Source organism: Delphinus delphis, chromosome 11 (assembly GCF_949987515.2).
Source record: "Delphinus delphis chromosome 11, mDelDel1.2, whole genome shotgun sequence".
In the NCBI taxonomy this organism is placed as follows: domain Eukaryota; kingdom Metazoa; phylum Chordata; class Mammalia; order Artiodactyla; family Delphinidae; genus Delphinus; species Delphinus delphis.
This window is the reverse complement of record NC_082693.1, coordinates 58,092,047-58,116,706: the sequence shown is the minus strand read 5'-3', so window position 1 is coordinate 58,116,706 and position 24,660 is coordinate 58,092,047. Positions and strand designations below refer to the sequence as shown.

Sequence of the window (24,660 nt, the reverse complement as noted above, 5' to 3'; positions counted from 1 at the left end):
TGATGAGTGAGAACTAAAAACAACAGAATTATTACAAAAAAACAGAAGGAAAAGACAGCTGTATTTAACTTTAGAAAAGTAAATATTCTTTATTTTTTGAAAAATGAATTTGGAAGAGTTTAAAATTTTCATAGACATAATATCAGATTTATTTGCAAAATATTTTGGATGAAGTAAGCAAGGATCTTCTAAGTCTACACATTTTACTTATGTTTTTATTCAACTAAATGCACTATGTGAATTGTCCTGTTTCTGTGAATGAGCTCATGATTTTCTCTGGCTCCAAACCATCTTGCGAGCCTTCCTTCTTCCCTCTTCTGCCATCCTATTAGTCTCTTCTTCCTTTGTTGTAGAGCCTCCCATATGAATTCTTTCTCTTTTATGTCACTGCTGTATCCAAATCATTACCCACTTCTTCCAGGGTTCTTATAAAACTCTCTAAGTGGCCATTACTCCAGCTGCCTCTAACACCTTGTCTTTTTATTCTACCAGTTCAAAACTTATGGAGAAAAATTTTTATATCTTCATTGTGAAAATCATTCCCTTCATCAGATACTTTCAAAAGTTAACATGTAGGGCTTCCCTGGTGGCGCAGTGGTTGAGAGTCCGCCTGCCGATGCAGGGGACACGGGTTCGTGCCCCGGTCCGGGAAGATCCCACATGGCGCAGAGCGGCAGGGCCCGTGAGCCATGGCCGCTGAACCTGCGTGTCCGGAGCCTGTGCTCCGCAATGGGAGAGGTCACAACAGTGAGAGGCCCGCGTACCACAAAAAAAAAAAAAAAAAGGTAACATATAAATTTCAGTCTTCTTAGACATTTTGTTATTTAATCTCCATCCATCGTTATTTCCTGAATACAAAACACGTAGTCACACCTCCATTTTGCTCAGTCCATACTCTGCCTGAAAAGTATTTTTGATTCAAAGCCTACATCATGGCCTGCCCTTTTCATAAGATCTTCAACTGTCCTAGGGGCTTAGCCTCTCTTCTGAATTCATAGTGTTCTTATATGTTCCAAGCATCTAGACCCTCTACTATATCTCATCCTTCAAGAAACAGTAGAAGACACCAATCAGTTGAAATCTATATCTAACCTACTGTGCAGGTGGCACTATGTTTGGTGGTAGGAATTCAAAGAAAAGATATGATAGCTGCTGCCTTTGAGAGGCTTACAGACAATTTGGAAAGATATTTAAAAAGCAAATCACAATACAAGATTATACAGAGTTCTTAGAATTCAGAAGTTGGACACATTTAAGGTTGTGGCTCTTACTCCAGCCCCTGGGATTTTATCACCTTATTTGTCATTCTTCTCCCCCAAATTAAATTGTTTTAAAAACTACCCTAAGAACTTATATTTAAACCTCTTTGAATTAATAAACCTTAAAAGACTAATAACATCTATAACCTTTATGTTGAATAAACATATCTCTCCCACTTTTCATTCAAATGGTACCTGTTTGGGAAAAGAAGATTTTTTTCATGTGTCTGAATGAAAAGTGTGATGATTCCATGCTTTCCTTTTTATCCTTAGGTAGTAAAAAAAATCCCATAATCACTTTAAATAACTAAATGCCTTTTGTATTAATAAAAATATCCAATTCCAAATAGGAATCAACATTCTAAACCTGAATCAAATTGAGTCTTCTCCCTCACATACCAGCTCGGGAATCACTGAAAGCAGAATGTAGGCAGAAGGAGTGGGGTATAATTTTTCTTTTCTCCTTCTACACTTCGTTCTCCAACTCCCCCTCTTTGATTTTGGCAACCACAGTTTCTGAACCTGCCCATGTCAAAATAGAGCATAGATGAGAGGGACAGGAAATATCTAACTCACTCTTGTGAGGAGTCGCCCACTCTTTCAGTCAGGTGGATTTAATGCTAACTTTCTCACTCCTTGCTACTTTTGCAGATTCTTTGGAAATCTTGTTCATTATCCTCTTACCTGAAGTTTTCTTGACACACAAATGCACTATATGTTGGTGTTAGCTCACTCCCTTTTCAGTTTTTATAAATTGGAGATCTACCTCTAGCTTCTCCTTTGCTGAGTCCAGTTCACCCATCTAGGAGCAAGCCTGCATAGGACACACACTAGTCTTCCTTGCCCATCTCCTACATCTGGGAAATGAGGGGGAAACATTCATTCTTTGATCAGACAAATGAAGAATGCAGGCTAATCCCAGCCTAAGCAGACCACTGGCACATCTCTCACCTGCTAGATTTCTCAGGCATGTGTGAGACACTGATCATTATGTTGCCTTAATTCAGGATATCAAGCTCTCCTAGTTTGGGATGTCAGATTTAACAAATTAAAGTACAGGCATCCAGTTAAATTTGAATTGAAGATAATCAACAGATATTTTTAGTAGAAGTATGTTCCCTACAATATTTTGGACATACATTTTACTAAAAGATCATTTGTTGTTTATCTGCAATAGCAATTGAACTTTAGCTTCCATGTTTAGTATTTTATCTAGAAATTCTACTCACTAGTAGCTCTGTTAATGTCACTCTCTTGACCTGAAGTGAGGAGGGGACTCCCCCAACCATTGACTTTGGGGATGAATCTCTCAGTTCAACTTTATACAAAGAAATACTTTTCCTAAGTCCCCTATCAATCTTCATTCTTTGAAATATTTTGAATAGTCAACCTTAGGGATGATAACCTTTCTGAATATTTCCTTTGGAAATTTGCATCTTGATTTGGTGGGGATGCAAGGTTAAAAGGACTCTCATGTATTGCTGGTAAAAATGTTAATTGTTACAACCATGTTGGTTTGCAACCTGACAAAATCCATTAAAATAAAAATTACATACACACTTTGGAGACTCCTTTCCTGAGAATCATTATATACATATAAAATGACACTAGTAGAAAATGTTTCATAACAAGGATATCCTAGCAGTATTGGTTCATAGAAGCAAAAAAGAAAACAAAAATCAGTAAAAATTTAAATCACCATCAATAGAGGAATAACTGAATAATTTATGGTACAAAGCTCACTCTGAAATATTGAAAAGAATAAATGAGAACTAACTATGCCAATTGATTTGGAGAGATTTCCATAAGGTATAGTTGAGGAAAACTTTTAAATTCATCAAAAAGTACATGTTTCTAAAATAAATGAATTATCACGATAGAAATCTCTATTTATAATTTTTCCTATAGCTACAGAAAAAAAGAGAAAATATGGAAGACTACATGTAATTGTGTTTATGACAGATCATGGGGAGTACATATATTAGGTTTGCAGAGTCTGGTGGGAGGGAAGATTTTTATTTTTTGCTAAAAATAAACTTCTCTTTTCCAGTGTAAAAATTCTACTTTCAAAAGCTCTTTTGCAAAGTATCGATCCTTTCCATTAAACCAGACCTAGATCTAGCCTTTATTATTGACTTTAGCATACAGCCTTTTACCCTAAGGCTTCAGGATAACTCTGCCTAAGTAAATTGTTCAATCATTAACATAGTTTAATTCCACAGACAAAGCTTTAGTCATTTATAGGCACATATGGTAACCAAAAATAATAATAATAACTTTATTGTAAATCTTAAAAGGCAGACAAGCTGACTTTTAGGGAAACAATAGTAAATAGATAAAATTTAAATTATCTAACAGGAACTCTCTCAGTTTGTTCCTTACAAAACAGGAAATTTACAAGCCTACTCATGCAGGCATATGACGTTTTCTTCCCTCCTGTTACATTAGAAGCGAGGCCATCTCTCTTTAAGCACAGCTCTTTCACCTGTGCTTTGAGATCTACTTACTTTTGTATTCCGAGGATGCTTATATTATTAATGATTGCTTCTAATCCCTGTTTATGGAACCAGTCCCTCTCGACTAGATCCCTCTAACATACAATTACACAAAATCATCCTTCAACCACATATTTGCCTCCGGCTTATCACCATACTCTTCTTTACCTTTAATCTAACTTCTAGAAAGAACTGTTCATAGTTTTATCTCCTTTTCTTTGGTTCATCACTCCTCAGTCTATTCCAAACTGGCTTTCTTTGTCTTTTCTACAGTGAAAATTCACTGATCTCACCACTGACCTTCATGTCGTGGAATTCAATGGATATTTTTCTGTCCTCTTCTTATTTGCTGTTACCATAGCATTTGACAGTGTAGACAACTCCATTATTTCTATTGTCTCTGATATTTTCCTTCTCTTTTCTTGGTTTCTGTGACATCACCCTCTCTTGGTTTCCCAACTATATTTCTGTTCTCTTTTTAATCTCATTTATGTTCATTCTTCTAGTCCTGCCTATTTAATGTCGCAATTTCTCAAGACTCAGATATCTTTCCTTCTTTCTAACTCTCTCTCTAAAACTTCAGATCTATGGCTCTAATTACCATCCATGAGTTGATGACTCCAATCTTTTCATCTTTGTAGTTCCAGATAGACCTCTCCTCTGGGTCATATATCCAACTACCTTCTCAACATCTTTACTTGGATATCAAAAGCATTTCAAGCTCCTTCTATCTGTGATTGAGCACATTACCCTCCTTCAAAACCTTGGTTCTCTCCCACTGTTAGAGTATAGCACCGTCATACTCTAGAGGCATAAGCCAGAAACCTAGTAGTCATTCTTATTATTTCCCTTTCAGTCTTTTAGTTTCTATTTGTCCCCATTGATCCTCCTCACTGTAAAAATTGATATCTTAACAGTGATCACTGTCAGGTTGATACGTACATGTTAATCATATAAACCGACACAATTATTTGCCAACTGTTGAGCTTGATTTAAAATCTTATAATCAATTCCAGGTTCCAAGATTTCCTTACAATAGTAGTTTAGGGATAGGAAGTTGTTGGAAAGAGGAAGGTGGGGGAGGATAGAATAGGCCTGGAGATTGTTTTGAAGATGCACTTACATGACAGGTATACCGATTTGCTTAGATGAAATGATTTCTTGGATTGCTTTTTGAGTGAACTGATGGAGAACATAGTTGGGGAGACTGTGCTCCCCTCCTCAGTCCCTAGTACTTGCACCTCATTTTTATGATGGCAAAGAAGGAATACGCTGGCTAAATAATTGACAAGGGGTATTCATGTGTTTTTATCTTGCTCAACTCAGCTAAACAAATAAAAAATAGCAATATTAACTTTCTGTTTAGGTAGCATCTACTTTACCAAAGTTTTCCTCTGAATTTTTTTGTCCTTAAAGAGCAGCCAAAAATATGTTTATTTTGAACTATGAATATGTGTAAAAATCTGGAGTCCTGAATTTTAGATAAAGAGCTTTCTTGCTGACTTTTTCCTAATATATCAATACATTCTCTAGTCACTTAGCAAATAATTACTTGACTAAGCACAAGGGGAGGGGATTAAATACGTCCTTCCTGTAAGGTTGTCTTTTAGAACATTAGCCAAAATAAGTTTAGAAACTTACATTTTAGTCTTATTTTTTTCAGTTCTCATGAAAACAAGGTTTCTCCAGAGATATTTTCAAACACATTGTTTAATGAAGAGAACTGTGAGATGAAGAAATCTGTAGAAACTAACAGAAACTAATAATAATGACTAATAGTTAAAACTTATATGGCTTTTCAAGGGTATAGAAATGTTATATAATAGATAACACACACCAGCGCCATCAGAGTTAGGTCATGATGAAACCACAAGATGTCCTGAATACATTTGATCACAGAAAACATAGTCACTTTGATTTGTAAAACATGTTGATGAATATCTTGTTCATCTTCATCATTTTTCAAATGAGAGGCTAAAACCCAGAAAGGTCAAGTTGCTTCTCCAAAATAAACTGGCCAGATATTAAATTTTTCATCACTAAAATCAAAATTTCTTGATTACACTTCTCATTGCCTAATTCCACAATTGTTTTCCCAACAAAAACAAAAAGCTTGTTATTCTTCAGTAACATGGTAAAGAAACATTAAATATTCAGGTTTAAAAAGAACCTCATATCTTGCCTATATTAAATAAGTTTCATTTAATGACTCAGAGAAATTGAATCTATCACAAAGCATTAGACAACCTACCAGCAATTTCTGAAGTGTGTGTATATTTTCTTAACTTCTATTTAACTTTTCAAATACAATCTGTAGAAAACCATGGGAAATTAACTCTATCTCAGGCAGTAATGTAAAAATGGAAGAGTCTTACAAAGCATGCTCTCTAAATTATATTATAATAGAACATAAGTCTGTAAAACTTAGTAAAACCTAAGTATTTTATTCTGGATTATAAGAGGAATTTGCCTATAGGTATTCAATAGCATTTAGAGAACAAGCAGGGATAATTTTCAACTTCTGATAATATGATAGATCACAAACTCCCCTTCCTCTCCCCAAATCCTTACTGATGTAAGACATCTAAAAATTGTGGTTATAACTAATATTTTTCTTAAATACACAAATACGTTTGTGAAAATGTAAGGGAAATTTCCAGAAACCAAATAACAAAGAAGAAGCAGAAAACCATAGTGACATGAATTTTAAAGCAAATTACAGGAAGCCATTTTGGTAAGAAGAAAGGACCTTGTATTTAAATTGAGGTAAAGGGGAAATAGACAATAAACAAAGAAGGAAAGAATGAAGTAACAAGAGAAGAAAGAAGGAAAGAAGGAAGGAAGGAGGGAAGACATGAGACTGTGATAAAGTAGCGTACAGAAAATTCAAAGAATGATATGCCAAAGAATGACTGGATGGCTACTTTAGATTGGATAGTCAAAGTCTCAGCATGTTGACATTTGCTGAGAAATTGATAACATTTTGAGATAGCTAAGAAAAAAAAAGAAAAGAAAAAAACAGGAAAAAGAGAATTTTAGGCAGAGGAAATAATGATATCATTATCTGTAATTCAGTTGTTAAAGAGATAATAGAAAACTAACCAAAGAAAAATGTTCAAAATAAAATTTTAAGTTTAAAATCATGTTTCAAAAATCAAAATGTGTGTAATATGATGCATTTCTGTAGAGAGAGACATACAGAAAAAAATACTTAAGAGAATAGACAAATGCTGCTTTAACTGGGACTACATCAAACTAAAAAGCATCTACATGGTAAAAACAAAAATTTAACAAAATGAAAAAACCTACTGGATGCGAGGAAATATTTGCAAATCGTATGTCATATAAGGGGTTAATATCCAAACTGTATAAAATACAACTCACTGACCAAAAAAATCTAATCTAAAAATGGGCAGAGGAACTGAGTAGACATTTTTCCAAAGAAGGCATCCAAATGGCTAAGAGGTACATGAAAAGGTCTCAACATCACTTCTCATCAGGGAAATGCAAGTCAAAAGTACAATGAGATATCACCTCACACTTGTTAGAATGGCTATTATTAAGACAACTAGAGATAACACATGTTGGTGAGGATGTGGAGAAAAGGGAACACTTGTGTACTGTTGGTGGGAATGTAAATTGTTTCACTATGAAAAATAGTATGGAGTTTCTTCAAAAAATTAAAAATAGAACTATATATAATTCAGTAATTCCACTTCTGGGTATATATCCAAAATAAATGAAAAGAGATATCAAAAAGATATTTGCACTCCCATGTTTGTTCACACAGCCAAGATATGGAAATGACCTAAGTTTCCATCAATGGATGAATAGATAAAATAAAGAAGATGTGAGAGAGATATATATATATATATATATATATATATATATATAAAAATATTCCATTGGTATGTATATATTCCATATATATATACATATGGAATGGAATATTATTCAGTCATGAGAAGGAATATTATTATATTATTCAGTCATGAGAAGGAAGGAAATTCTGCCATTTGCAACAACATGGATGGACCTTGAGGGCATTACGCTAAGTGAGAAAAGTTGGAGAAAGACAAATACCATATGGTATCACTTACATGTGGCCTCTAGAAAAGCCAAACTCATAGAAACAGAAAGTAGAATGATGGTTACCAGGCTCTCAGGGAGGGGGGGCATTGGGAAGATGTTTTTTAGGGTCCAAATTTGCAACTAGTAAATAAGTGCAGGAGAGCTAATGCACAGCATAGCATTACGGTCAACAATACTGTATTATAAACTTCACATTTGCTAAGAGACTAGCTTTTAATTGTTCTCACTAAAAAAGAGAAATGATAATTATGTAACATAATAGAGGTGTTCACTAATCCTAACATAGTAATCATACTGTACTATATAAATGTATCAAATCAACACATTGTATATCTTAAACTTACACAGTTCTATATGTCAGTTATACCTCAGTAAAAAAGTTGGTTATATCTGGGATGCAATTATGTATAATCCATCCAAAAGTGATATGTTTATATCACTTTTGTTTATTTGTATTTGTTAAATTTTTACAATGAACCTGTATTATTTTAAAATAAGAAAAAAGTTAATGTTAAACAATTAACATCACTTTATCTGATATTATTATTGAAAGACCACTGTGATCAGTACACTCTGTTACATTCATCTCTTCACCCAATCAAAACACCATGGCCTTCATTTCAAAATGACAAACTGTTCTTTGACAACACTTTTGATCTGAGGTAAAAAGAGATGAGGGAAATGTATATGCTCTAATCTCAGTTATCTGTTATTAGTTATCTACTGTCTGTTCCTGACTCCCATACTAAGCTCTCCAGAAATTGACCTCACTGCAAACTTACCACCAGTGACTCAGAACAAGATGAGGTGGGAGTTTCGCTACCAGCTGTTTTAAAGCCATGTCTCCAAGGTTCACAAATGACGGTCATTAAGGATTTGCCTCAGATGTCCTAATAGATACCTTTTATTTTCAGAATCAAAGCAAATGTACAATTACTGGAGGAGCATGGGCTCAGGCTGATTGATACTAGAGCACTAGGTAAAGAAATCCAGTCTTTCTCTATTCCCCTCAGGGAGAATGCAGCTTGTGTGTGATCTTTGTTTCTCTCTGGTCTAAGATACACATTGACCCAGTCTGTTACCTAATCCTGCCTCTCTCACACTCCCATAATGTACTCAAGAGTTATGTTTACAGAGTACTGACAAAATTGCAGAATGACATCTACAGCAACATAAAGAACAATTATTTTCCTAGATAAAGGAGATTATTTGCTACTGGTGAGATGAATCACTCGGAACCATAGTTCATTGCTGCTTTCATGGGCTTTACCCAAGCTTAGGAAATAAGTCTGGGAAAAAGTAAATCTAACAACTGGCAGAATCTCTACAAAAACCTTACTGTTCTTTTCATCATTAACAAAAGTTTTGTTTTGTTTTTTCCTCTTGAGTCTTTCCTACAACATTCTGTACTGAGTCCTGTTTTCATGAATATTACAACATTCCTATTGCCTTAATAGAGATTCCAACCAATATTCTTATTTTCCTGGGGGTGGCAAAACCAGGTTAGATCCTCACGAATGCCATTTCCTCTTCCTGGCTACACAGATTTTATTTCCCAGCCACTTTTCCTGTTAGGTTAGGGTCAAGATGCCAATGAATCATGAGTGTACATCAGGTACATCTTCAACTTCCAAGGGCATCCAGCTTCCTCTGTCTTCTCAGGAAATGAAGACTGAACAGGCCCAGCCTCACAATGGCAGGAGTCTCTCCTTGGAAAAAAATATTCCCAGGACAGACTCCTGATATACTTCAGACTTAAAGAAACTGAGAAATAAACTCTTATGATTAATGTGTAGACTACTAAGTTTTGGAGGTAGTTTAGATACAGCAGCCTTCATTAATTGTCCTAATGCACGGAGTCTGAGTTTTCTCATATATAATAGAGGCAAAATTATATACACTGCAAGGCTGTTGTGAGAAATCAGTGAACAGATATGTTAAAAATATGTAGACTGGTATATTATCTTCATGAATGCTGTCAAATGGCCTGTTCTTTGGGGGTTATTATACTGTTTAGCTTGGTAAAATTATAGAGATTGGCCCCATCTTTCCAATTCACATCCCCCTTAGATCTCCTCTGGCATTCACAATTGTCACACCAACCAAGGCATACAGCCCTTCCCTTGGTCTTTTTGATGAAGACATTTCACTTTTAGAGAGTGGGTCCATTAGAAACTACTACTTACAAGGTGTTAAAATTAGTTTAAAGAGGTAACCTTACCTATGGGGCCTTTGCATCTTATTAATGAATGGTGCTTAGTGATTAAGCGGTCTTTAAGACAAAAAAGATTGAAGTTCTAATTGTGTAATTAGAAAGAAGCTAGAAACCCTTAAGTACAAAAGTAATTATAACAATTATATGTTAGATACTAAATATGCACCAGGCTCTGAACTGAACACTTTATATTTATTTTGACATTTCATCGTCATGGTATGACTATGAGATAGGTACTATTAAAGCCAATTTTCTAACTGAAGAAACTGAGGATGAGTGTGGTTAAGTGGAATACCCAAGGTCACACAGTAAGTGGGAAAAAGTAGAAAGAGAACCCTGCTCAGACTGATTCACTGGAGCCTATGCCCTTACTTCTCTTACTATACTACCTTCTGAGATTTGGGGTAGGTTACACAGTGAGCATTTGATAAAGGTCAATTTTCTTATCCTTTTTAAATATTGTCCCTCAAATCATATCAGGTACAAGACCCTCAGCTCTGCTGTGTGATGAGGACTGTACTGATGCCTGACAAGTTGTATTTAGACCAATTGTTGCTGCCAGGTCCTAGAAGTTATGGAGCCTCATCCATTCCTGTATAAGACACATGAGCATCGTTTTTCATCAGAGGTGCATAAAAACATACCTGTGAGGTTTTAAAAAATAACCGCTTAGACACCATTGTTGGAAAAATATAATTATAAAGAAAATCCTCTTCTAACTCAGAAAGGCTCTCCACAAACATGGTAAAGAATAGAGAAAGAAAACGAATTTGTTATTGAATAAGCTTTAAACCAGAATATAACAGGCATCTCATACAATCCTCTAAGAGACTGCAAAGACAGAAAGACATGTCATTCATTCATATAGCTGAGCAGATACAACTCATTACGTACATGTTCTTCAGATAAATAACTACTCTTCAAGTAAGAGGACTTGGTAGCACCATTTGTCGCACATAGTTCATCCTAAATTTTACCTGGTAATTAGGGTGACTGTGTTAGTTAACTGGCTCTATACCAAAAAAAAAAAAAAAAAATTTCTCCTGTCTTTATAACAGGAAGTAATTTTGCACTTTGGAACTAGGAGCCCATGGAAACCCATGTTTTACCCTCCCAGAGACCAGAAGAGAGTGACACTATCTCCCTGGATGTTTACATTTCAAAGAGATGGTTCCAGGTCCTGGAGAAAGACATTCCAGGGCTGTAAAGGGCAAGAGTCTTATTTAGCTATTAAAAAATGTACATATATTTCTAAGAAAGGGAGCAAGAACTTACAAGTTTTCTAAAGTAAATGCCCTAAGAAAAGGGAGTTAAAGGCAATCTTTTCCTTTATTGCAATGGGGAGAATTAGGCCTCTTGTTTTTAATTTTTATTTGTCCTTGCACCATTCCCTGTGGATTGATTCATTTGTCCTGAGCTGAAACCCAGGACTCCACATCCTGCTGGATGTTTAATTCTAAACTACAATTAAGTGTTTCTACATCCTGCTGCCCTATTCCAGGAGTGAGGAAGAAAGTCCCATACCTCATAGGACATGGGGAGAGGATGAGATACTGTCTCATGACAGCCTCCCAGGAAGAAGAGAGAGGCAGAGGGAGATGGCCCAGAAGCAGCTCTTTACAGGCCTCCCAGGCTGTCCTATCCTAGAAGGATTACAAGGAATATGCCAAGCTCAGATTAACTGTAGGTCAAGTATTCATTTGACTACGAGGTTGTACAAACATGTGAAGGTCATCAGGGTACAATGGTGAAGCCATTACCCAGCAATAACCACGAACAAGTCCTGTTTTTATAAAAGTCGAACACACTCATTGGAGGGAAAGTGATTCAGAGGCACATTTTCTAAATTCATGTCTTAAAGAAAAATCCCAGAAAATGGAATCACTGATACAACGTAAATTAAGTGCTCACACTTGGACCAATCAAGTCACACTATGGATATATTTTCCTATTATTTAAAGAGAGCTAAGGGGAATATATATATATCCAGAATCACAAAGTGCTCACTGAGAGGATCTTGGTCATCAGCACAGTAGAGAAGTCCTAGAAAGAAGATTCAATAAAAAGATGGTAATTCAGAAGTACAATATTAAATTTAATAAAACAGTAAAGGGTACTTTTCTTATTGTCTCATAGTTTCACTGAGGCCCCCAAACTTGGAACCACTGATAATCAATAATTCATTCACCATCGTCTTGGAGGTACTAGATACATCTCCACAGAACTTGTGAATAAGTAGCCAAATCCAATCCTGTGATTCCAGCCAATTCTACCCTCAATCTATACAAGAGTTCCTAAAACATTTGTTGAACTTAAAAAGACTCAGAAGATCCTTTGAAGAAAATTATTAGTTTTAATAAAAGCTATGGAATTTCCCTCTCTTCCACTGCTTCCCTGGGTCAGCAGCCAAGTCAGTAGGTACCCATAAGAACCATCATAGAGATAGGGTTTGACAATCAGCAGGAGAGACTGTGACCTCACTCTCCAACTGGATAATTACTGAGTTTTTGAACCTCATAAGCTCTCCCAGTGCTGGGATAGAGTGTGACAGAATTTTTCCAAGAGCCTAACTTGAGTCTCTGAAGTTTGGGCACCAAAGAGACTGGAACCTGGTTTTCATCCAGAGAAGTCTGAGGGTGGAAGGCTGGATGAAAAGGACTGCAGTAGAAGCAACCTGCATTTCCATGCTGCCTGGGCAAGGATGGGGATGTCCCATTGGCCTAGTGCAACTGGAAAGAACCCCGCTAGAGAGGACTGCCTGTTTTGATGAAGAAACCAGAGGTGCACTCCTGGAAGGCAGGAGCTAGGATGTGATAAGAGGTTGACAGGAGAGCGCATCATCCAAAGAAAAAATGAGGAGTGTTCCATGAGAGGTCTCTGAAGAGACCAAAAATACCGCAGGAGAAAACAACTTGATGTTCCAAGAACAGAAGGTATTAATTGGTAGCACCAATGGTCCAGTGATTTGAAAACCTTTTTGATCATAACCCATGGTATGAAATACACTTTACGTGGAAATTCCATACACACACACACACACACACACACACACACACACGCATACACACACACACACAGAGTCCTGTCTACCTTGAGAGAGAGGGACAGAGGAGAGACTAAAATTTATTCTTCTTGCATGATATGCATCCTGAAATCTAATTCAGTCTGTGCTCTACAAAGTTATTATATGTCCATAATCAATCAAATTCAACATACAGTGTACAGCCTTCCAGATGCCAGAAGGAGCAAAACTGGTGGAAAAGAGGTGTATCAAGAAGAGTGGAAAAGCAGACCTTTTTACCTGTTCTTAATATGCAGAGCTTGAATTCAGGCTTTGAATTAGACAACAGATTGAAGGTGTAGTTTTATATTTGATTGCAATTTTCTCTGTTTCTTCTAACATCCCAACATGCATGGAAAAACTATGCTATCTGCCTCACAGGGATGAGCAAAGTGGACTGACCTAACCTGTTAGAAGACAGCATTTGGAAAATATTGTTTTCTGTTTGCACCCCATTGAGTTAACACATGCAGTAAACTTAGTTTCACAAACGTGGATGGACCTAGAGTCTGTCATACAGAGTGAAGTAAGTCAGAAGGAGAAAAACAAGTATTGCATATTAACACGTATATTTGGAATCTAGAAAAATGGTATAGATGACCCTATTTGCAGGGCATGAATAGAGATGCAGACATAGAGAACGAACGTGTGGACACGCATGGGGGAAGGGGGGCTGGGATGAATTAGGAGACTGGGATTGGCATGTATACACTACCATGTGTAAAACAGATAGCTAGTGGGAACCTGCTGTATAGTGCAGGGAGCTCAGCTCGGTGCTCTCTGGTGACCTAGATGGGTGGGATGAAGTGGGTGGGAGGGAGGTCCAAGAGGGAGGGGATCTATGTATACATACAGCTGACTCACTTTGTTGTACAGCACAAACTAACACAACATTGTAAAGCAACTATAACCTAATTTAAAAAAAGAAAAGAAACACAGGCAACCAGAACTAAAAAATAATAATAGCTACCCTTTGTTATAGACTGAATGTTTGTGTTCCCCCAAAATTCATATATTGAAGCCCTAACCCCCCATGTGATTGTATGTGGAGATAAGGGCCTTTGGGAACTGATTAGAGCTAGATTAAATCATGAGGGTAGAGCTTTCAGGATGGGATAAATGGCCTTATAAGAAGAGGAGGAGTTTCTCTTTCTCTCTCTCCCCCTCTCTCTCTCTCCCACCCTCCCTCCCTCTGTGTGTGTGTGTGTGTGTGTGTGTGTGTGTGTGTGTGTGTGTGTGTGTGTGTGTGTGTGTGTGTGTGCATAAATACAGACATAAATGTGAGAGCAGCTGTCTGCAAACCAGGAAGAAGACACTCACTAGACACTAATTCTGCTGGACCTTGATCTTGAACCTTTCAGCCTCCAGAACTATAAGAAATAGTGTTTGTTGTACATAAGCCATCCAGTCTATAGCATTCTGTTATAGCAGCAGGAACTAAGACACCCATTATAAAGACCTTACTTATTTACCATTTATTTTCAAAGCTATTACCTCATTTAATCATTATAATACATAGTCCTAAGGTAGTTATTAAGAGGAGTTTGATGTTTTCAGCTTGCGTGTTTCAGTTTTCTGATCTTCTGACCCTTGAAGGACATTACTTGGTGTCTGCCAGTAGAGGTGTTTGTCATAGAACTCAGGAGGAAAAAAAAGGGGGGACAACACAAATGCCTTAAATTTAAGGGCTAAGAGGAACTTTTTTATGCAGGTGGGCAAGGAAATTTCACTGAGGAAATAGCTTGAGGAGAGGTCCTGTATGTAAAGGCAAGGAACTGAAGGGAAAAATGGTAAGAATAGTGCTGGGCGATTATATGTTTTCTCTCACGGAATTCAAGAAATAATGGACTTGAGTTCTATGGATGTTGCTTTTGGTTGCATGAAGAAGCTAAAATGAGGTAGAGCTGGGACATGAGTTCAAGCTAACTTCCAAGCTCATGCTACATCATTTATTTTAGTTTGTAGATACTACTGAGTATCTTCTTCAGAGTTCTGTGTCTGGAATTTATGCATCAAAGAATAAGGCAGCATTGTCAGATTAAGTAGAAAAGAGAATTTGGAATAGATGAAGGATTAAATGAGAAGGAGCAGTGCTCTAGATGGGAATAAATAGTGAGATACATTTTCTAGTAATTTCCTCCCCCTGTGATGATAACAAGGGGAAACTATAGGAAAAATTGTTCGCTATTTCTCTCAAATCAAAAATTACGGGCTTCCCTGGTGGCGCAGTGGTTGGGAGTCCGCCTGCTGATGCAGGGCACGTGGGTTCGTGCCCCGGTCCGGGAAGATCCCACATGCCGTGGAGTGGCTGGGCCCATGAGCCATGGCCACTGAGCCTGCGCGTCCGGAGCCTGTGCTCTGCAACGGGAGGGGCCACAACAGTGAGAGGCCTGCGTACTGCAAAAAAAAAAAAAAGCATAGTGATACAAACAAACATGAATAGAGAGCACTGACAATATGCAAATTGAAATAAGTATTTTAATTTCTGGAAAGAATAGAGACCTATATTATATGACTGTGAGGCTTATAAACTTGTCCTTCCCCATTACTTAAAATAATATTATACAAATTTATTTAATAACCTGAAGAATTCTGGAGTTGTTTTTTGTTTTTTGTTTTTTTGTAACATTTACTCAACCATGGAAATCACCACTAAGTTTGATAGCATAAACTATAGTAACAGGCAAACTGTTCTTAATAAGAATGTCACAGTATTGCACTGTTTGTTCAGATCTACTTAAGAAATTATTAGTGGCCTGGAGCTCTAAGGTTCTTTCTTAAGAGTATTTCATCCTCAGGTAATTTTTAAAATTTTTCATGTCACTGTGACTAACAAATAGGGCTCTTAACAACACCGATATTTAATACATTTTGTAATTGGTTTCCCATTTTCTCAGAAAAAAATTCAAAGTACTTTCATGCATGTAGCTCTGTACCACTGCAATAGAACACTGAAGGGAGAAACAGGAGGAAATCTCTGCAAAATATCTCTGGAGTAGTCTGTGAATCCTAACAGAAGAGAAAGAATATGTGTGAATAACATAAAAACTGGTACTGTGAGTCAAACTCATAAAACCACTTTGATGGCCAGAAAGGCTCTTACACCTTTTTTTGGTAAAATAAAATGATTTGAGAGAGATCAGTATGACACCTTAAAAACTGCCACTTCACAAGCTTCTGTAACTTCATCTGTGGCTAAGTTTAACTCAGTCACAAGACTAGAACTTTCACCTCTGTTAAAATACAGGTTGAGCCAATGCTGACAACATGTAATAGTCATCACAAAAACTCAAAATGTTAATTAACCTGATAAAATCCCAACAAAAAAGATGTGATTTTAGGGCTCTGGGCAGATAAAGGAAGAGATGAAAAGTCTTTCATGAGCTTTGTTATTGCTGTACAGAGGTCGTCCTTTGCTTGTCATTTCTTCTTTATTTTTATTTTTATTTTTTTTTGCGGTACGCGGGCCTCTCACTGCTGTGGCCCCTCCCGTTGCGAAGCACAGGCTCCGCACGCGCAGGCTCAGCGGCCATGGCTCACGGGCCCAGCCGCTCCGCGGCATGTGGGATCTTCCCAGACCGGGGCACGAACCCATGTCCCCTGCATTGGCAGGCGGGCTCTCAACCACTGTGCCACCAGGGAAGCCCGTCATTTCTTCTTTAATAGGGCTCCTCCCCATCCCTCCACTACAAACAGAACATATGAAGTTGTTAACTTCAAACCTGTTTGCAGTAATCTAAACTAAGGCAACCATATTTTCCCTATGAAAATCAACAGGCTTCAGATATTTCATATCAAAAGATAGATTAATGGATAAAGAAGTAGTTTATGTATACAATAGAATAATTCTCAGCCATAAAAAAGAATGAAATTTTGCTATTGGCGACAACATAAATGGAGCTGGAGGGTATTATACTAAGTGAAATAAGACAGAGAAGGATAAATCCTGTATATTTTCACTTACATGTGGACTTTAAAAAACAAAGCAAACAAATATAACAAAACAAAAGCAGACTCACAGAGAATTAACTAGTGCTTGCCCGAGGGGATAGCAGTGGGGGAGATGGGCAAAACAAGGGGATGAAGAGGGACAAGCTAACAATTATAAAATATATAAGCCACGGAGACGTAATGTACAGCACAGAGAATATAGTCAATAATATTATAATAACTCTGGTGTGATATAAAAACATCAAATCACTATGTTGTATACCTGAAACTAGTATAATATTATAAGTGAACTATACTTCAATTAAAAAACAAAGATAAACAGTAAAATGCATTATTCTTTCATTAAGCCCTGAGGGCTTATTTTAAATTATTTTATATGTTATTCTCTGTTTTTGAATAATTTGATTAAGTTTTAGGAAAGTAATTATTTCTTGAAGTGTCTTGAGATTTTATCTACATTGTGTTTATTAGTATTAATTGTTTTTCATCGTTACCTTTCGTAGGGATGCCTGAGAAACACATGGTATAAAGAATGAAAATATGTCTTTTGTGAAATAGTAACAAAAATAAGCCAAATTGAGAAATTCTAGGTGTAGAAAGAACTTCAGAGATGATTTGGTCCAGTTGCCACATTTGACAAATGAAGAAGCTGAGGTTCAAAGAATATAAATAAGTTTTCTCACCTCATTCATCCAAGATGTTTAGCAAACTACACACTGAATTCAGTGGCCTGTCACTATTCCACATTGTCTTTCTTTAGGGAGAGATCCTTTTTGAAAGTATTTTTTTTTCCTTTAGTCATTTAATTAATCATCTGAATAGAGAAGTCTTGGTTGGTTAAATTACAACAGCTAACTACCTTTTCAACTGCAAGTAAATAGCTATCTGATTCAAGACCAAATACTATTTTATTATAGTTGCTTGTCGTACCTGACCTTTTAAAATGACAGATTTTTGTTGTTCCAAATAAAGATTAAAAATTCATGAAAGTGTTTTTGTAAGTAGCTTATTACCTATTAAGATATAGACATCCTTTAGTATAAAATATGTATAACTGCCTTATAGATTATTAATGGCTCTCAGAATTTTTAGCATACTAGATGTGTTTAAAAAAAACAAATTGGAATTCTGATCCTAAATTTTCTTTCAAATGTATTATTTTAATTGTGGGAGAATTTTTTTAAATCATTCATTTCTAAATGATGATTTACATATACAAATGCATGTTTTCCATTATTAATCTCAAATTAGATCAACCAAAATGATTTCATACCAAAGGCAAAAAATATATGCCTTTGTAATCAAGAAAACAATCTTAACTTAGCAATTCATGTCAATGATGGTAAATGTGTCATGATTAGTTAGACTATAGTGTAATGCAAATACAATAAACCATTTCTGTACATTAATTCATATTTATTAGTGAACAGTTTTTTCCATCAATAAAAGAAGAATGTGAACTGTGGCACCCACGACCTAGATAAAAAGATCAAGATGTTAGACCTGTTCCTTGGTGACTAGACAAAGTATTAATGGAAGGATAAAAAAAGTTTTCTAAAAATGCAAGAGCAAATATATATCTGAAAACATCTAGTCAGAACTTCTTTTAAAACCTTCAAGATGAACCACAGAGAGAAATTTCTATATGATGGATTTCTTTCTTGCAATAACACAATTCATTCTACAAATATTTATTGAACACGTGATCTGTGCCAGGCACTCTTCCCAGTGCTAAGGATATAGTGATGAACAATGTTCCTTGTCTTCGTGGAGCTTATATTCTGCTGGAAGGAGACAGGCAAGGTGTTACACGCCAGATGGTGATAAGTACTGAGAAGAAAAAAATCAAAGTAAGATGAGACTGGGACTGGGCAAGGGTGCTATTTTATTTTATTTTTTATTTTTATTTTTTTTTAATTTACTTATTTATTTATTTTTGGCTGTGTTGGGTCTTCGTCTCTGTGCGAGGGCTTTCTCCAGTTGCGGCGAGTGGGGGCCACTCTTCATCGCGGTGCGCGGGCCTCTCACTACCGCGGCCTCTCTCGTTGCGGAGCACAGGCTCCAGACGCGCAGGCTCAGTAGTTGTGGCTCATGGGCCTAGTTGCTCCGCAGCATGTGGGATCTTCCCAGACCAGGGCGCGAATCCGCATCCCCTGCATTAGCAGGTGGACTCTCAACCACTGCGCCACCAGGGAAGTCCCAAGGGTGCTATTTTAGATATAGACGTCCAGAGAAAAACTCTCTCATTAGGTGGTATTTTGAAGGAATGAACCATTAGAGAAATCTGGAGAAAAACATTCTAAGTAAAGGGAATAGCAAGTGCAAAGGCCCTGAGAGGGAATAAGCTTGACCCTACTGGCACTACATCAAGAGGACCATGTTGGAGTAGGGTGATTAAAGAAGAGAACAGCATAGATGAGGTCAAGGAGGTAACTCTGTCAGACTATGGAGGGCCTGAAATCACTCTAATGACTCGTGCTTTTACTCTGAATCGGAAAGCACTGGGGGAGGCGAATTGAGTCCAAAAGTGATGTAAATCTGACTTATAGTTTAAGAGATGAACCAGGCTGCTGTGTGGAGAACAGTCTGTAGAGGGCAAGAATAAAGCAGTGACCAGTTAGGAAGCTGATGCAATAATCCAGACAAGAGGTAATGCTGCTGGGCCACAGGGGTAGCAGTGGTGGTATGAGAAGTGGTGGGAGTCCGATATATTTGGAGAGAAAACAAGCTTTGCTACTGGTAGCAATTTGCTATTTGAAAGGTAGAATAATGGCTTCCCAAAGCATCCATGTCTAATCTGTGAATATGTTAGATTATGTGGCCAAGAGGACTTAAGGTTGCAGATGGAATTAAGGTTGCTAATAGCTGACCTTAAAATAAGGAGATGATCCTGGACTATCCAGGTGGGCCCAAGGTAATCATAAATGTCCTTAAAAGTGAAAGAGGGAGGTAGAAGAGTGAGTCAGAGGAAGATGTGACTACTGAAGAAAGAAACAGAGAGATACAGTGTTGCTGGCTTTAAAGATAGAGGAAGGGCGCCATATGCCAAGGTAAGCCTCTAGAAGCTGGAGAGGACAAGGAAATATATTTTCCTCTAGAGCCTCCAGAAAAGAATGCAGTCTTGTCTAATCTTGAAGAATCTACACCCAGTGAGACCCACGTCAGGCTTTAAACTGACAGAACTTTGTAAGATAACAAATTTGTGTTGCTTAAGCAAGTTTGTAGTGATATGTTTCAACAGCAGTAAAAAATTAATATAGATTAATACAGGGTATTAGAGAAAAAGAAGAGTCAAGGGTCACTAGAGGTTTAATGTAATTTGAATTTTATAACTTTGGCTAATAAAGTGTTGATTCATTATTGGCATAGCTAAATATGTTTTTTGTAGCTTTTGAAAATCTCAGTAAGTACCTTTATGAATGAAGGCTTCTAATGCAGATGTTGGTGCTTATCAGTGACCTGATCATCCCTGCTTCATTTTTCATTTTCAGAATATAAACACTAACTTTTATTGAATCTGATCCTTTAATACAAAGCACTGAAGTGTGATTGTAAAGCACTGAAAATATTTTTTAAATTAACATAGTAGTACTTAAAAATGAGCATTGTCCTTCTAGATTGTCAGCTTACAAAGCTAAACCCTAATAGCAATTTGGTGCCATGTCAGAACAGGTTTGAATCTGTTTCTTTAGCATTGCCTCCAGAGTCTGTTTACAAATCCTGCAAGCAAAGCACATTATGAATTTACAAAACCATCTATTTTTTTTCTGAAAATAAGCTAGCTAAATGTATCACTCAGCCAACTTTAGTTTTTATTTATATCCTCCCTATCACAGGAAAACCAAATGAGGCAGTATAACTCACCTTTATTCATTCAACAGATATTTATATTTTTATGCTTGGTTTTCTTGACCTGTAAGAAAACACTTTTGTCTGAGGGCCATAACACAAGCTGGGTTATTCCCTTAGCAATAAGTTCCAAGGCAACCAACCAACTTGGGAAGCCAGATAGTCACCCAATTTTGGGGACTCAAGAAGACAAAGATATGACAGTTGTCACTCCTAGAGGTCTGAGCATATGTCTGAGAAACTGTCGATACTTGAGAGATGTGGCAGGATCAAGACCCAGAAAAACCAGTAAGAACAAGATCAAAAACAGGACAGGACGTAAGCCTTAAGTGAGAGATGTAGTTTATGTTGAAACTTTGATCCTAGAGGCAGCAGTTGGTGAAATAGAATGAATCTGTTTAAAGTAAGGAAAGCATCAGTCCTCTGGACTTATAATTGAGGCCATAGTGGTGCTGCACTTAGTGACCATTGAGCATCTGGGGCTTAAATCAGACACACTTGGCCCACTGTTTTTTTTGGCAACTATAGAAGCACAGGTCAATAAGATACACAGAAAACAGGTGGCTCTAGAATCTCAAATTCAGGACAATGACTTGATCCAAAGCCAATCAGATTAAGTGGAGGGGGCAAGGGAGTTAAGGAGAAGCCGATTGTGTTTCTTGCTCCTTCTGTGGTTGACTCAAAAGTTATGTGTGTCATATATACACTAATATGTATAAAATAGGTAACTAATAAGAACCTGCTGTATAAAAAATAAATAAAATTCAAAAAAAAAAGTTATGTGTGTCTACATGGAGCCGTGTAGGAAAATGGGAGGACATAAAAACATAATAAAGGTTCAAAATAGAACAGTGTTGGCTGGGTGGAGTTCAAGGAAGCTTAATTCTAAAAGATGAAAGGAGTAAAGAGTTTAAAGGGAAAAGTGTGAATTCCCAAAGGCTTCTGACGTTTTTCCTCCTATGCAAAACTGAAACCCTCACCATCTGTCTCACTCCAACAGGAGTTTTTTAATTGTATACCTGTATACTGTATCTCTTCTCCATTGTCTACTTACTGCACTCAGGCCGGGAGTTTACTTTCTAAACTTGCTAAATGAATCTCCTGATACACTTTCAAAGAAATGTGCAATCTAGCAATACTTGAAAGATGTCTCTTTTTTAGATGTACATTAGGCCTTACCTTGGGGGTTACTAATTTTCACTAGAACTGGTCACGTCTAAAAGAGGAGCTTATCTCAAAAAATTAAGGAAATTTCCAGAATATCATAAACAATTCCTCCAACTCTGGGCACCAATGCTGCAGATTTTCTGCAACTGCTGCTCATCTCCGCAACCAGCACAAATAGATAATGTTGCTGCCACCCAGAGTGGGGACCAGGATGAAAAGACAGAGTCTCTGGCACTTAGGCACAAAATTTTAGAAGGTCCCAAATAACTCAGTAATCAAGATAAATTATATCAAGTGCAATGTATTTTAAAAGCTAAGCTGACACAAAAATTGTATTGAGCAAAATATCAAATTGATGAAGTAAAATATCAAAAATTTAAATTTTAAATTAATTTAAAATTTTAGTTCTTTAATCCTGTTTTTGTTTCTTTGATGAAGGAATATTTGGCTTAAGAAGTGAGAATGTACTCTGTGAATGCACTGATACATTCCCTGGCAATAAAAACATAGGATTTAGCTTATTGATTGTTCTTTATATAAATATGAGAATGTTAACTGCTAAATGTTGCTTCCAATGAAGCTATGAAATTGGTTAATTAATAAGCCACTAAATGCCTGATAATTTTTATTTCATTTCACTCTCACTTTCACTTATCTTTTACTTTTCACTTATCTATACAAAAACATTTTGAATATTTATGTGAGATGTTTCATCACTAAGTTATCACCAAGTTTCTGTATATGTGTTTCTCAAGATACACTAGATATAGAACTATATGAATTTTTAAAGAAAGCTCTAGAGATAAAAAACACTTTTATACATCAATGGAAATGATGTATATAGCTCAGCTATTAGACATCCCCCACTTACATGTAACACATCTGTGTCTACTTGACTCCAAACTTGACCCAAATACCCAACCCTAACACCAGGTTTTTGATAAAAGCCAAACACAAAGTGTGTAGTTTACTGAAAATGGCTCGGATTGTGTGATGGGTCACTATGCTCATGCATAACATGTCACAATCACGAGGCTGCTGTGGATGCCCAGGCTTTCCTTCCAGCCCATCATCACATCACATCTCCCCCTTGGCCTTTTCTGCTAGAGAAGGGCACTCGGCTCCTGTCCTCTCCCCTCTCCTACCTTCCTCCAAAGGAAAGCCCAGCACCAGCATGAGTTGCCTTCTATTCCACAGCTGACTGGCAAAGTATGTTTGTTTGTTTTTTTTGTTTTAACATCTTTATTGGAGTATAATTGCTTTACAATGGTGTGTTAGTTTCTGCTTTATAACAAAGTGAATCAGTTATACATATATATCCCCTCCCTCTTGTGTCTCCCTCCCTCCCACCCTCCCTATCCCACCCCTCTAGGTGATCACAAAGCTGATCTCCCTGTGCTATGGGGCTGCTTCCCACTAGCTATCTAGTTTACGTTTGGTAGTGTATATATGTCCATGCCACTCTCTCGCTTTGTCACAGCTTACCCTTGCCCCTCCCCATGTCCTCAAGTCCATTCTCTAGTAGGTCTGCGGCTTTATTCCCATCTTGCCCCTAGGTTCTTTATGACCTTTTTTTTTTTTTTAGGTTCCATATATATGTGTTAGCATACAGTATTTGTTTTTCTCTTTCTGAATTACTTCACTCTGTATGACATATTCTTTAAAAGTTTACCTCCAGGCTCTTCCTTTTATAGAGAAGTCCTCTCTCCTCTAAGAGATGTGAATGCACCCTACTCTTCTCCTCTCTCTGCCTTTCGGTAACTGTGTTTAAAGAATGTCTCCCTGGCTCCCAAGTCACCTGAATGGATGAAAGCTTTTCTCTCTCTACATGGGACACATCTCCCAACCCAGGCAGATTGTTCCCTTTGCCTCTACTCCCTTCCCCTGTGTCAGCTTCTATGTCCAGTGGTTCTTGCCTAGGAAGCTTCATAAGCATCCAGAAAAGAAGCCACATCTTTAGCCTGAGTTGTTTGCCTTACTTCCTCCCCTCTTAGGACAAAGACTCATCCCTGTATATATACACCATCTCTTTCAGCAGCCTATTCCAGGGGTCCTATATTCTAAAAGGGGATCTTTTACTAAGATGGTTTCCTTTCATGTGCTAAAATTGCTCCTTCCTGCAGCCCATCTCTCAGTTTCTGACAATTTTTATTTTTTCTTATTTATTTATTTTTTGGCTGTGCCACGCAGCATGCAGAATCTTAGTTCCCCAACGAGGGATGGAACCCACACCCCTTGTAGTGGAGGCATGGAGTCTTAACCACTGGACCACCAGGGAAGTCCCTCGACAATTTTTATACATCAATGAAAATGCAAAGTCAGGTTTGTCCTTATGAGTGCACTCTCTCTCAACAGCCCCACTATTATTTCAACCCTCCTCTTTTCTGCTTAATTTTAGGAACTCCTTTATGTTTTCTGAATCCACCCTCAAATTCAACTTGGAACCCCAAGGTGCTAAGGCCTGGGTGGATGGATGCAGCTGCTCTGTTTGTGCTAATCGTTAGCCAGTTGTACTACCTGGGAGCTAGACTACTGGCATAGTCACTGGCAAGACCCGTGGGTATCTTTTGA

General features: G+C 37.2%; 1 long non-coding RNA gene across 1 annotated transcript in view; it reads left to right on the top strand.

Moving 5' to 3' along the window:
* LOC132433245 (uncharacterized) overlaps positions 1–24,660 on the top strand; it is a 170,632-nt gene that overhangs the window by 43,519 nt on the left and 102,453 nt on the right. The window lies entirely within an intron of this gene.